This window comes from Triticum aestivum, chromosome 7A (assembly GCF_018294505.1).
Source record: "Triticum aestivum cultivar Chinese Spring chromosome 7A, IWGSC CS RefSeq v2.1, whole genome shotgun sequence".
NCBI lineage: Eukaryota > Viridiplantae > Streptophyta > Magnoliopsida > Poales > Poaceae > Triticum > Triticum aestivum.
In genome coordinates this window covers 10,040,636-10,052,063 of record NC_057812.1, presented here as the reverse complement: position 1 = coordinate 10,052,063, position 11,428 = coordinate 10,040,636, and positions in this window count along the sequence as shown.

The following is an 11,428-nucleotide window of genomic DNA, read 5'->3' as shown; positions in this document are numbered from 1 at the left end:
AGTACAAAAATACTCAGCAAGCACAATATAGAACATCAGTAAACGAGGAACTCCATGATTTCAGATGGGAACACAAAAATATATCTGAAAGCACAATCTTAGAAAGGCTATAACCATCCCAACAAGAAACCATGCATTTGTAAGAACTTTCTCTTGTAGTGAGCATTCTGGAATGTCCACACAATGCTTTATACCATCGACACTTTCAGATTCAACACGTGTGGCGTCCTCGCCGACCTTGCTCAAGCCCACCAGATTATTCACACCATGCCTTATGCCACCGACACTTCGGCTTTGACATGTGTGACGTCCTCACCGTCCAGGCTTTCAGAAATAAATATCCAGTGGAACATCCGAGCATCCATATAAAAATCACATTGATCAACAATAACTCCGCGTGAACCCGAATGGGCGCAAGGATACGAAATCAGACAATAAAGAGTAACAATGAATGCACACACAATGGTCAACCATACAAAACGGGTGTTCGTCATGCACTTTTCTCAAATCAACTATTAGACCGCAGAATTGTCCTCGACTCTTGAAGCTCTCGAACCTATTCGTTAAAAATAATTAAGAACGCTACTTCAAATACTAATCACTTACAACAGTGTTCATGCCTAACCGTATATTGGCATCTTTCATATACTTGTAAACATGGATCCATCAGTCTCTATCTCTTTATGTACATAAGAGGCTGAAATAATTTCCAACCTACAGATGCCTAATTCTATTCGTATAGGCAGTTGGGCAGATTGATGCTTATCTAACAAGGACAATTATTCGGACCATTCGGGTTGATGTTTGTGCCATGGATATTGTGGATGTCCTTGTTGGACAAGCATCAATCTGCCAAACTGCCTGTAAGAATAGAATTAGGCAGCTGTAGGATGGAAATTCTTTTGGCATGTTATGTACATAAACTGGACTCTGAGAAAAGGACTGATGGATCCATGTTTACAAGTATATGAAAGATGCCAGTACATGGTTAGGCATACACACTATGTTAAGTGATTAGTATTTGAATTAGCCTTCTAAATCATTTTTTACAAATGGGTTTGAGAGTTTCAAGAGTCGAGACAATTCTACGGTCTAATAGTTGAGTCGAGCAAGTGTGTGACGAACCCCTGTTTTGTAGGGTTGATCATCGTGTGTGCATTCGTTGTTATTTGTTATTGTCTGATTTCGTATCCTTGTGCACATTCGGGTTCACTCGAAGTTACGGTTGATCAACGTGATTTTTATATCGATGCTCGGATGTTCCACAGGATATTTATTTCTGAAAGCCAGGACGGTGAGGACGTCACACATGTCTAATACAAAGTGTCTGTGGTTTAAGGCATGGTGTGATTAAACTAGTGCGCTTGAGCTAGGTCGTTGTGGACGCGACACTTGTTCAATCCAAAAGTGTAGGTGGTATAAAGCATTGTGTGGATATTCCGAAATGCTCAATACAAGAGAAAGTTCTAAAAAATTCATGGTTTCTGTGCGTTGCAAACGGGAGAGTAAACATTTTTTAGCTGAGCAACTATTTTCATTTCAATTCAATTTTGATTCTGACTCGTCATATTGATAACGTGCACCTACGACCACAAACATGCAACATCTGGGTGGTGCCATTCAACACCGAGGAGGCCAGATCTATAAATTATGTGTCACCATCACATGCAGCAGATGGAACACAAATTAATATCATACTTATCGGTTCCAATATTAAGTATTATGACTATCACAATTATTGTTTGGATATTTTCAAAATAAACATTCATTCACTTCCGATGTTCATGAATATTGTAAGTGTATGTACATCCTGTTAAAAAATTGTTTGTGTATTCACTAAAAAACAAATGTTGAGTCCATTGGTAAGTACCCGCGTGGTTTTCACCAAGAAAAATTACATACGTAGGTTGTTAGATCATGGTATATGTACAAAGGGAGAACTCGGTGCAAATACAACAAGCCGATGGATTATACTAGACTCACTATAATCATTTACCTAGCTCACTCCTTGCCAAACATCACATAACATTGTGTGCCGCATGTTAACTTGTAATATGGATCCGCGTCCAAAATGAAGACGAATTATGCTTTATTGATTAGGTTGCAATATAAATAGCATTTAAAAATATTTGACATGTAAAATAACATCATATTCAGATTCTACACATCTTTCTAATCAAATTCCACATATAACATGTTAAAATTGAAGTTGCGGTTTAAAAGATATGGACATTTACATTTCTGCCCCTAACTCGAATCCACTACTCAGATTTGCCCCTAATTTCGATGCATACTCAAATTTGCCCCTCTGTCGTTAGTTCCCCTTGTAGAAATGCCCTTTTGTGTGGTTTTCGCCTTACCAAAGCTCGTTGAGCGTCTACTAGACGTTTTATGGACATCATTGCCCTGCCTCCTTATGTCATTGACATGCGGGACCCACTCTGAAAAATCAAAGGACAAAACTCTTTATCTCACCCCCTCTCTCACTCACTTACTTGTGGGGCCAAACTAGAAAAAGGAAAAAAGACTCTCTCTCACCCCTCTTGCACACACTTACAAGTGGGCCAAACCAAAACTATAAAACTACAAATAAAACCTTCTCTCTCAGACCCTCTCTCTCCCTGACATGTGTGAATAATCATGGTTTAAGGCATGGTGTGAATAATCCGGTGGGCTTGAGCTAGGTCGTTGTGGACGCGACACTTGTTCAATCCAAAAGTGTAGGTGGTATAAAGCATTGTGTGGATATTCTGGAATGCTCAATATAAGAGAAAGTTCTTACAAATGCATGGTTTCTGTGCGTTGCAAAAAGGAGAGTAAACATTTTTTAGCTGAGCAACTATTTTCATTTCAATTCAATTTTGATTCTGACTCGTCATATTGATACCGTGCACCTACGACCACAAACATGCGACATCTGGGTGGTGCCATTCAACACTGGGGAGGCCAGATCTATAAATTATGTGTCACCGTCACATGCAGCAGATGGAACACAAATTAATATCATAGTTATCGGTTCCAATATTAACGTTTATGACTATCACAAGAGTTGTTTGGATATTTTCAAAATAAACATTCATTCAGTTCTGATGTTTACGAATATTGTAAGTGTATGCACATCCTGTCAAAAAATTGTTTGTGTATTCACTAAAAATCAAATGTTAAGTCCATTAGTAAGTACGCGCGTGGATTACACCAAAAAAATTACATACATTGTGAGAACCTGGTGCAAATACAACAAGCCGATGGATTATACTAGACTCACTATAATCATTTACCTAGCTCACTCCTTGCCATACATCACATGACATTGTGTGCCGCGTGTTAACTTGTAATACGGATCCGCGTCCAAAAATGAACACTAATTGTGCTGTATTGATTAAGGTTGCACCATAAATGGCATTAAAAATATTAGACATGTAAAATAACATCATATTCAGATTCTACACATTTTTCTAATCAAATTCCACATATAACATGTTAAAATTGGAGTTACGGTTTAAAAGATATGGACATTTACATTTATGCCCCTAACTCGAATCCACTACTCAGATTTGCCCCTAATTTCGATGCATACTCAAATTTGCCCCTCTGTTGTTAGTTCCCTTATTGAAATGCCCTTTTGTGTCGTTTCTGTCTGACCAAAGCTCGTTGAGCGTCTACTATACGTTTTGTGGACATCATTGCCCATGCGTCCTTATGTCATTCACATGCGGGACCAACTCTGAAAAATCAAAGGAAAAAACTCTTTCTCTCACCCCCTCTCTCACTCACTTACTTGTGGGCCAAACTAGAAAAAGGAGTCACCCCTCTCGCACACACTTACAAGTGGGCCAAACCAAAATTATAAAAGTAAAAATAAAACATTCTCTCTCAGACCCTCTCTCTCCCTGACATGTGGGCCATGGGCCCACAATCAAGGTCACAACCGGTCCACACCTGGAACATAAGCCCGATATTGAGTTCATATGCTCGCCGGTAGCTCACCGTCGGCTCACCGTAGGTGGCCGAATGACCGCAGTAGCAGGGCACGAGGTGCGGGGTAGCTAGACGACGCACGCCAGTGTGACTGGCGCGACAGACGTAGGCGGGCCGCCGCACAACCGATTCTGTCGAGCTTGATCATGGCGGCGGCTTTGAGCAGGGGGGTCCGGGCATGAAATCGAGTAGGGAAAGAGGGAACTAGGCTCGCATGGTCATTTCAAAGACGACATGGTGGTCGGGGTCTTGTACGGTTGCTCGGAGAGGCTGAATTTAGGAGATGAGGACCAGTGGTTGTGGCGGCGATCGGGGTCCCAGGTACTCCCTCTGTAAACTAATATAAGAGTGTTTAGATAACTAAAATAGTAATCTAAACGCTCTTATATTAGTTTACGGAGGGAGTATCGTCTAGGGGACGCTCCCTCCCAAATTAACCCTATAGTGAAGAATAGTGGAAGATTACGAGGAAGAGAGAAGGGGAGAGGGGGAGAGTTAGAGACAGAAAGTGAAGAGAGGTAGGAGCAGGTCGGAGTCGCAGGCACCTCACCCCGGCGAGCCCCACCGTCGAAAATGAGAGATAGACATAGAGGAAGAAGATAATCATGACTAGCCAGAGAGGAAGAAGATTATTACTTTATTACTCCCTCCTTCTCAAAACAACTGTTTCAACATTAGTATAATTTTGCACTAATGTTAGTACAAAGTTGGGACATTTATTTTGAAACGGAGGGAATAGTAGTTATAGATACTAGTCGTCAACCGGTGCCACTGCACGGGCTAGGTACTTTTTATGTAGTTTTGCATTATTGTATTATACTAATATAATGTGGAAACAAAAAAATTAAGTAGTAGTGTCATATATTTGAAAGAATCACTCTGCTGGCCACTCCCTTGACCTACATCTTGGTGATCCTAAATGTAAGTATGCGTAAGAGAGTGCCGAAAGACTTCCGCTGCCCTAATTAAGCTCCATAGATTACTATATGTACTATCAGTATCACCTGCATATGAATGTGATACATGCATTAAATTCTCTTGTGTGGTCACACAGGTGACATATCGAAGTGTAATAATCTATATGTACATGGATTTGCAGCTCTGACTCGCTACTTGTGACGGGGAGCTGTGGAGCATGCGTACATTGTGTTTGTGTAACAGCGTATCCTATAGTAACCGTATAACATGCTACCAATTGTGGTCTTCCATCGGTTTTGTAGTGTGTGTTTTCTTTTTGAAGAACTATGAATAAAATGTTCGTACTGTGTAAAAGAAGTTTTCACATCCACTTGTAACCCATACCAAGATACTTGTTGAACCATACGCTTTACAGGATTCGGATTTTCGTGTTGAACATTTTGATATATTATACATTTTTTTCCGACGTCGTATGCAAAAGTTATAGCCCTTTTACTTTTTCACAACACGTTTTTGCAAAACATGTACAAATTTAAGTTTTTAAATTTTCCTAACTAGTAGATGTACTAATATAACTACATCTCAAAGGATTTTATTTTTTGAAGTTTTTATCATTTTCTGTTGTTTTTTCAAATCTGAAATGGCGATAAGGGGGGGGGTAGAGTTTGAGACACGAACCCCTTTAGTCCCAGTATGAGACACGAACCGGGACTAAAGGGTGTGATGCCCTTTAGTCCCGGTTCGTGTCTCAAACCGGGACTAAAGGTCTCATTTGAACCGGGACTAATGCCTTTAGCCGCTCGAACCGGGACTAATGCTCACATTAGTCCCGGTTCGTAGTGCAACCGGAACTAATGTGTATATTGGGCTGTGACCAAAGCCCTGTTTTCTACCAGTGTCCTTTAGTACCATAAATCCATATGTATGCAAGAGTGAGTACAAAAATACTCAGCAAGCACAATATAGAACATCAGTAAATGAGGAACTCCATGATTTCAGATGGGAACACAAAAATATATCTGAAAGCACAATCTTAGAAAGGCTATAACCATCCCAACAAGAAACCATGCATTTGTAAGAACTTTCTCTTGTAGTGAGCATTCTGGAATGTCCACACAATGCTTTATACCATCGACACTTTCAGATTCAACACGTGTGGAGTCCTCGCCGACCTAGCTCAAGCCCACCAGATTATTCACACCATGCCTTATGCCACCGACACTTTGGCTTTGACATGTGTGACGTCCTCACCGTCCTGGCTTTCAGAAATAAATATCCAGTGGAACATCAGAGCATCCATATAAAAATCACATTGATCAACTGTAACTCCGCATGAACCCGAATGGGCGCAAGGATACGAAATCAGACAATAAAAAGTAACAATGAATGCACACACAATGGTCAACCATACAAAACGGGTGTTCGTCATGCACTTTTCTCAAATCAACTATTAGACCGCAGAATTGTCCTCGACTCTTGAAGCTCTCGAACCTATTCGTTAAAAATAATTAAGAAGGCTACTTCAAATACTAATCACTTACAACAGTGTTCATGCCTAACCGTATATTGGCATCTTTCATATACTTGTAAACATGGATCCATCAGTCTCTATCTCTTTATGTACATAAGAGGCCGAAATAATTTCCAACCTACAGATGCCTAATTCTATTAGTATAGGCAGTTGGGCAGATTGATGCTTATCTAACAAGGACAATTATTCGGACCATTCGGGTTGATGTTTGTGCCATGGATATTGCGGATGTCCTTGTTGGACAAGCATCAATCTGCCAAACTGCCTATAAGAATAGAATTAGGCAGCTATAGGTTGGAAATTCTTTTGGCATGTTATGTACATAAACTGGACTCTGAGAAAAGGACTGATGGATCCATGTTTATAAGTATATGAAAGATGCCAGTACATGGTTAGGCATACACACTATGTTAAGTGATTAGTATTTGAATTAGCCTTCTAAATCATTTTTTACAAATGGGTTTGAGAGTTTCAAGAATCGAGAAAATTCTATGGTCTAATAGTTGAGTCGAGGCAAGTGCGTGACGAACCCCTGTTTTGTAGGGTCGACCATTGTGTGTGCATTCATTGTTATTTGTTATTGTATGATTTTGTATCCTTGTGCCCATCCGGGTTCACTCGGAGTTACGGATGATCAATGTGATTTTTATATCGATGCTCGGATGTTCCACGGGATATTTATTTCTGAAAGCCAGGACGGTGAGGACGTCACACATGTCTAATATGAAGTGTCTGTGGTTTAAGGCATGGTGTGAATAGTCCGGTGGGCTTGAGCTAGGTCGTTGTGGACGCGGCACTTGTTCAATCCAAAAGTGTAGGTGGTATAAAGCATTGTGTGGATATTCTGCAATGCTCAATACAAGAGAAAGTTCTTACAAATGCATGGTTTCTGTGCGTTGCAAACGGGAGAGTAAACATTTTTTAGCTGAGCAACTATTTTCATTTCAATTCAATTTTGATTCTGACTCATCATATTGATACCGTGCACCTACGACCACAAACATGCAACATCTGGGTGGTGCCATTCAACACTGGGGAGGCCAGATCTATAAATTATGTGTCACCGTCACATGCAGCAGATGGAACACAAATTAATATCATAGTTATCGGTTCCAATATTAACGTTTATGACTATCACAAGAGTTGTTTGGATATTTTCAAAATAAACATTCATTCAGTTCTGATGTTTACGAATATTGTAAGTGTATGCACATCCTGTCAAAAAATTGTTTGTGTATTCACTAAAAATCAAATGTTAAGTCCATTAGTAAGTACGCGCGTGGATTACACCAAAAAAATTACATACATTGTGAGAACCTGGTGCAAATACAACAAGCCGATGGATTATACTAGACTCACTATAATCATTTACCTAGCTCACTCCTTGCCATACATCAGATGACATTGTGTGCCGCGTGTTAACTTGTAATACGGATCCGCGTCCAAAAATGAACACTAATTGTGCTGTATTGATTAAGGTTGCACCATAAATGGCATTAAAAATATTAGACATGTAAAATAACATCATATTCAGATTCTACACATTTTTCTAATCAAATTCCACATATAACATGTTAAAATTGGAGTTACGGTTTAAAAGATATGGACATTTACATTTATGCCCCTAACTCGAATCCACTACTCAGATTTGCCCCTAATTTCGATGCATACTCAAATTTGCCCCTCTGTTGTTAGTTCCCTTATTGAAATGCCCTTTTGTGTCATTTATGTCTGACCAAAGCTCGTTGAGCGTCTACTATACGTTTTGTGGACATCATTGCCCATGCGTCCTTATGTCATTCACATGCGGGACCAACTCTGAAAAATCAAAGGAAAAACTCTTTCTCTCACCCCCTCTCTCACTCACTTACTTGTGGGCCAAACTAGAAAAAGGAGTCACCCCTCTCGCACACACTTACAAGTGGGCCAAACCAAAATTATAAAAGTAAAAATAAAACCTTCTCTCTCAGACCCTCTCTCTCCCTGACATGTGGGCCATGGGCCCACAATCAAGGTCAACACCGGTCCACACCTGGAACATAAGCCCGATATTGAGTTCATGTGCTCGCCGGTAGCTCACCGTCGGCTCACCGTAGGTGGCCGAATGACCGCAGTAGGAGGGCGCGAGGTGCGGGGTAGCTAGACGACGCACGCCAGTGTGACTGGCGCGACAGACGTAGGCGGGCCGCCGCACAACCGATTCTGTCGAGCTTGATCATGGCGGCGGCTTCGAGCAGGGGGGTCCGGGCATGAAATCGAGTAGGGAAAGAGGGAACTAGGCTCGCATGGTCATTTCAAAGACGACATGGTGGTCGGGGTCTTGTACGGTTGCTCGGAGAGGCTGAATTTAGGAGATGAAGACCAGTGGTTGTGGCGGCGATCGGGGTCCCAGGTATCGTCTAGGGGACGCTCCCTCCCAAATTAACCCTATAGTGAAGAATAGTGGAAGATTACGAGGAAGAGAGAAGGGGAGAGGGGGAGAGTTAGAGACAGAAAGTGAAGAGAGGTAGGAGCAGGTCGGAGTCGCAGGTACCTCACCCCGGCGAGCCCCACCGTCGACCATGAGAGATAGACAGAGAGGAAGAAGATAATCATGACTAGCCGAGAGGAAGAAGATTATTACTTTATTACTCCCTCCTTCTCAAAACAACTGTTTCAACATTAGTATAATTTTGCACTAATGTTAGTACAAAGTTGAGACATTTATTTTAAAACGGAGGGAATAGTAGTTATAGATACTAGTCGTCAACCCGTGCCACTGCACGGGCTAGGTATTTTTTATGTAGTTTTGCATTATTGTATTATACTAATATAATGTGGAAACAAAAAAATTTAGTAGTAGTGTCATGTATTTGAAAGAATCACTCTGCTGGCCACTCCCTTGACCTACATCTTGGTGATCCTAAATGTAAGTATGCGTAAGCAATAAAAGTTGGCCAATCGCATATGAGGTTCAACTTGCAACTTAGTATAAGTTTGTCTATTATTATGGTGTTCCTCTGCTGGCATGCATGTCCCATACAGAAGCTGAAGAATAATCTCGAATAGACATCCATATTCTTTGAACCGAAAGAAACAACATTTCGAAGTTTGGCAAATACAATGACATAGCAGATGGTTTCCGCCATATGTACTGGTATATATATATAATTCCATGTCATTATATATTTTTAACAGGGATAACTTCGTAGATTGACAAATAATTTCATTAGGATCACACAATGCCAAGTGCTGCATGCATGTCAAGGGGGGCCAAAATCCTCTTTCTCCTAACTGACCCAACCCTTGTATTGCACTAAATTAATTTGGATAAATTTAATGAACAGGGGAATGGAAACATATGATTTTAGGCATGCGTCGAACACCTAAAATCATTGACGCCTCATGCTAGCAAACATACATACAGAATTATTGAATACAACCTAACTGTATGCCACCATGATGAGATGAACTAATGTATGAACAGGGGTCTGGTGAGCAGTCACAAAAAATTGAACTTTAAACAGTAGAAGTAGTCTCAACAAATCCAAGCACTGGATAACAAATTTTGTTTTTGAGACGCACCAGACAACATTGTACCATACGACTCAAAATCTGATAATATTGCAAATGGTGATAAAATATTGATCAGAGCTCTAGATTAACGTGCTAGCAATGACACGTATACCAGTAGTGATAACATGATCTTTTCTTTACCTTCTGTTCCATAAGTTGATTTGACATGGGAAAGGAGAAATCACATAATGCACCATTCTTATACGTACAATTAAAATAAACTAAGCATTGGTCGCATCCAAACAACTGGGTTATCATCTCAGATTTTAACTTGATTGATAATGCTTACCCAAGATTAGTGAACCTTGTTTCGCAGCTGAGTACAGGCTTCCGGCTGAAGGTACGAAAGATGTCTCTGTCTGATCCTTTCCTTGGAGTCTCCAGGGCAATTAGACAACAAAAAATGTCTCATAATCATCCTTGTGATTCGTGGGCTGGATGATGGTTTTAACACCTGGAAAGATCTGTAGGGCCGTCCTCCCTAGTAGGGCCGCTGAAAATAGGCTTTCTCCACATCAGATCAGTCTTTGAACCCGGCATGGCAGAGGTCCGACACGATCTCCGCTCACTTCCAGGCGAGCAGGGTGCTGGATGTTCATGCGATCCTCACCTTGTCCTTCCTCATGAGGTCCACCACGTACGTGATGCTGCTGCCGCAGAGATCGCCGGCGGTGCATGCTGCCAATGCATTCCTGTAGAAGCCACAGGGAGGCAGAGACGGCTGCTTGTCCCATCTCCACCACGCACCTAAGCAATCGGAAGGTTACCAATTTAAACTTATTGCTGCCAAATCTAGGAGGAGAGACGCAGGAGGAGAGACGCTCAGATTTCAGATTCCTGTTTTCTATTTCGTGGGGAATAGAAAGACCAAGGAGAGGACCATTGGCGTATGTGGGATAGGAGAGGTTCCTGTTTTTTCTTTTCATCAAGGGAAATAGAGAGAGACCAAGTGAAGGACAATTGGCGTACGTGGGATAGGAGAGGTTTCTGTTTTTCCTTTGCGTGGGAAATACAAAGATTCCAAGGGGATGACGATTGGAATACGTGGGATAGGAGAGGTTTCATCCAACGGCCATAGACACTCAGTAAATTAATCGGATGGCTAAAAGTTATTAATTCCTAGGATTAACGTGGTGGTGGTGTCTTGTATGGTGCTTTCAATTAGTAAATATAAGATATAAGATTAGGTATAGAATAGAAGATAGATAGACTAGTGGAGCGTTGGTCCCTGAGCGTGGACGATGAGGTGTGTTAATTTCATCCAGACGTGTGCAAGTGGGACAGGTCCAGCAATCCTGGAAAGAGCGTCATGGGGGAAGAGGGCTCCACGCTTGGTCATGTCGACCAAGAAAGTACACCATTTCAATCGAAAAATAAAAGACAGTACACGGCATGCCTATATAAGCATGCCCATACCGAGGCATTCTAATAGTCAAGAGCAGGAAA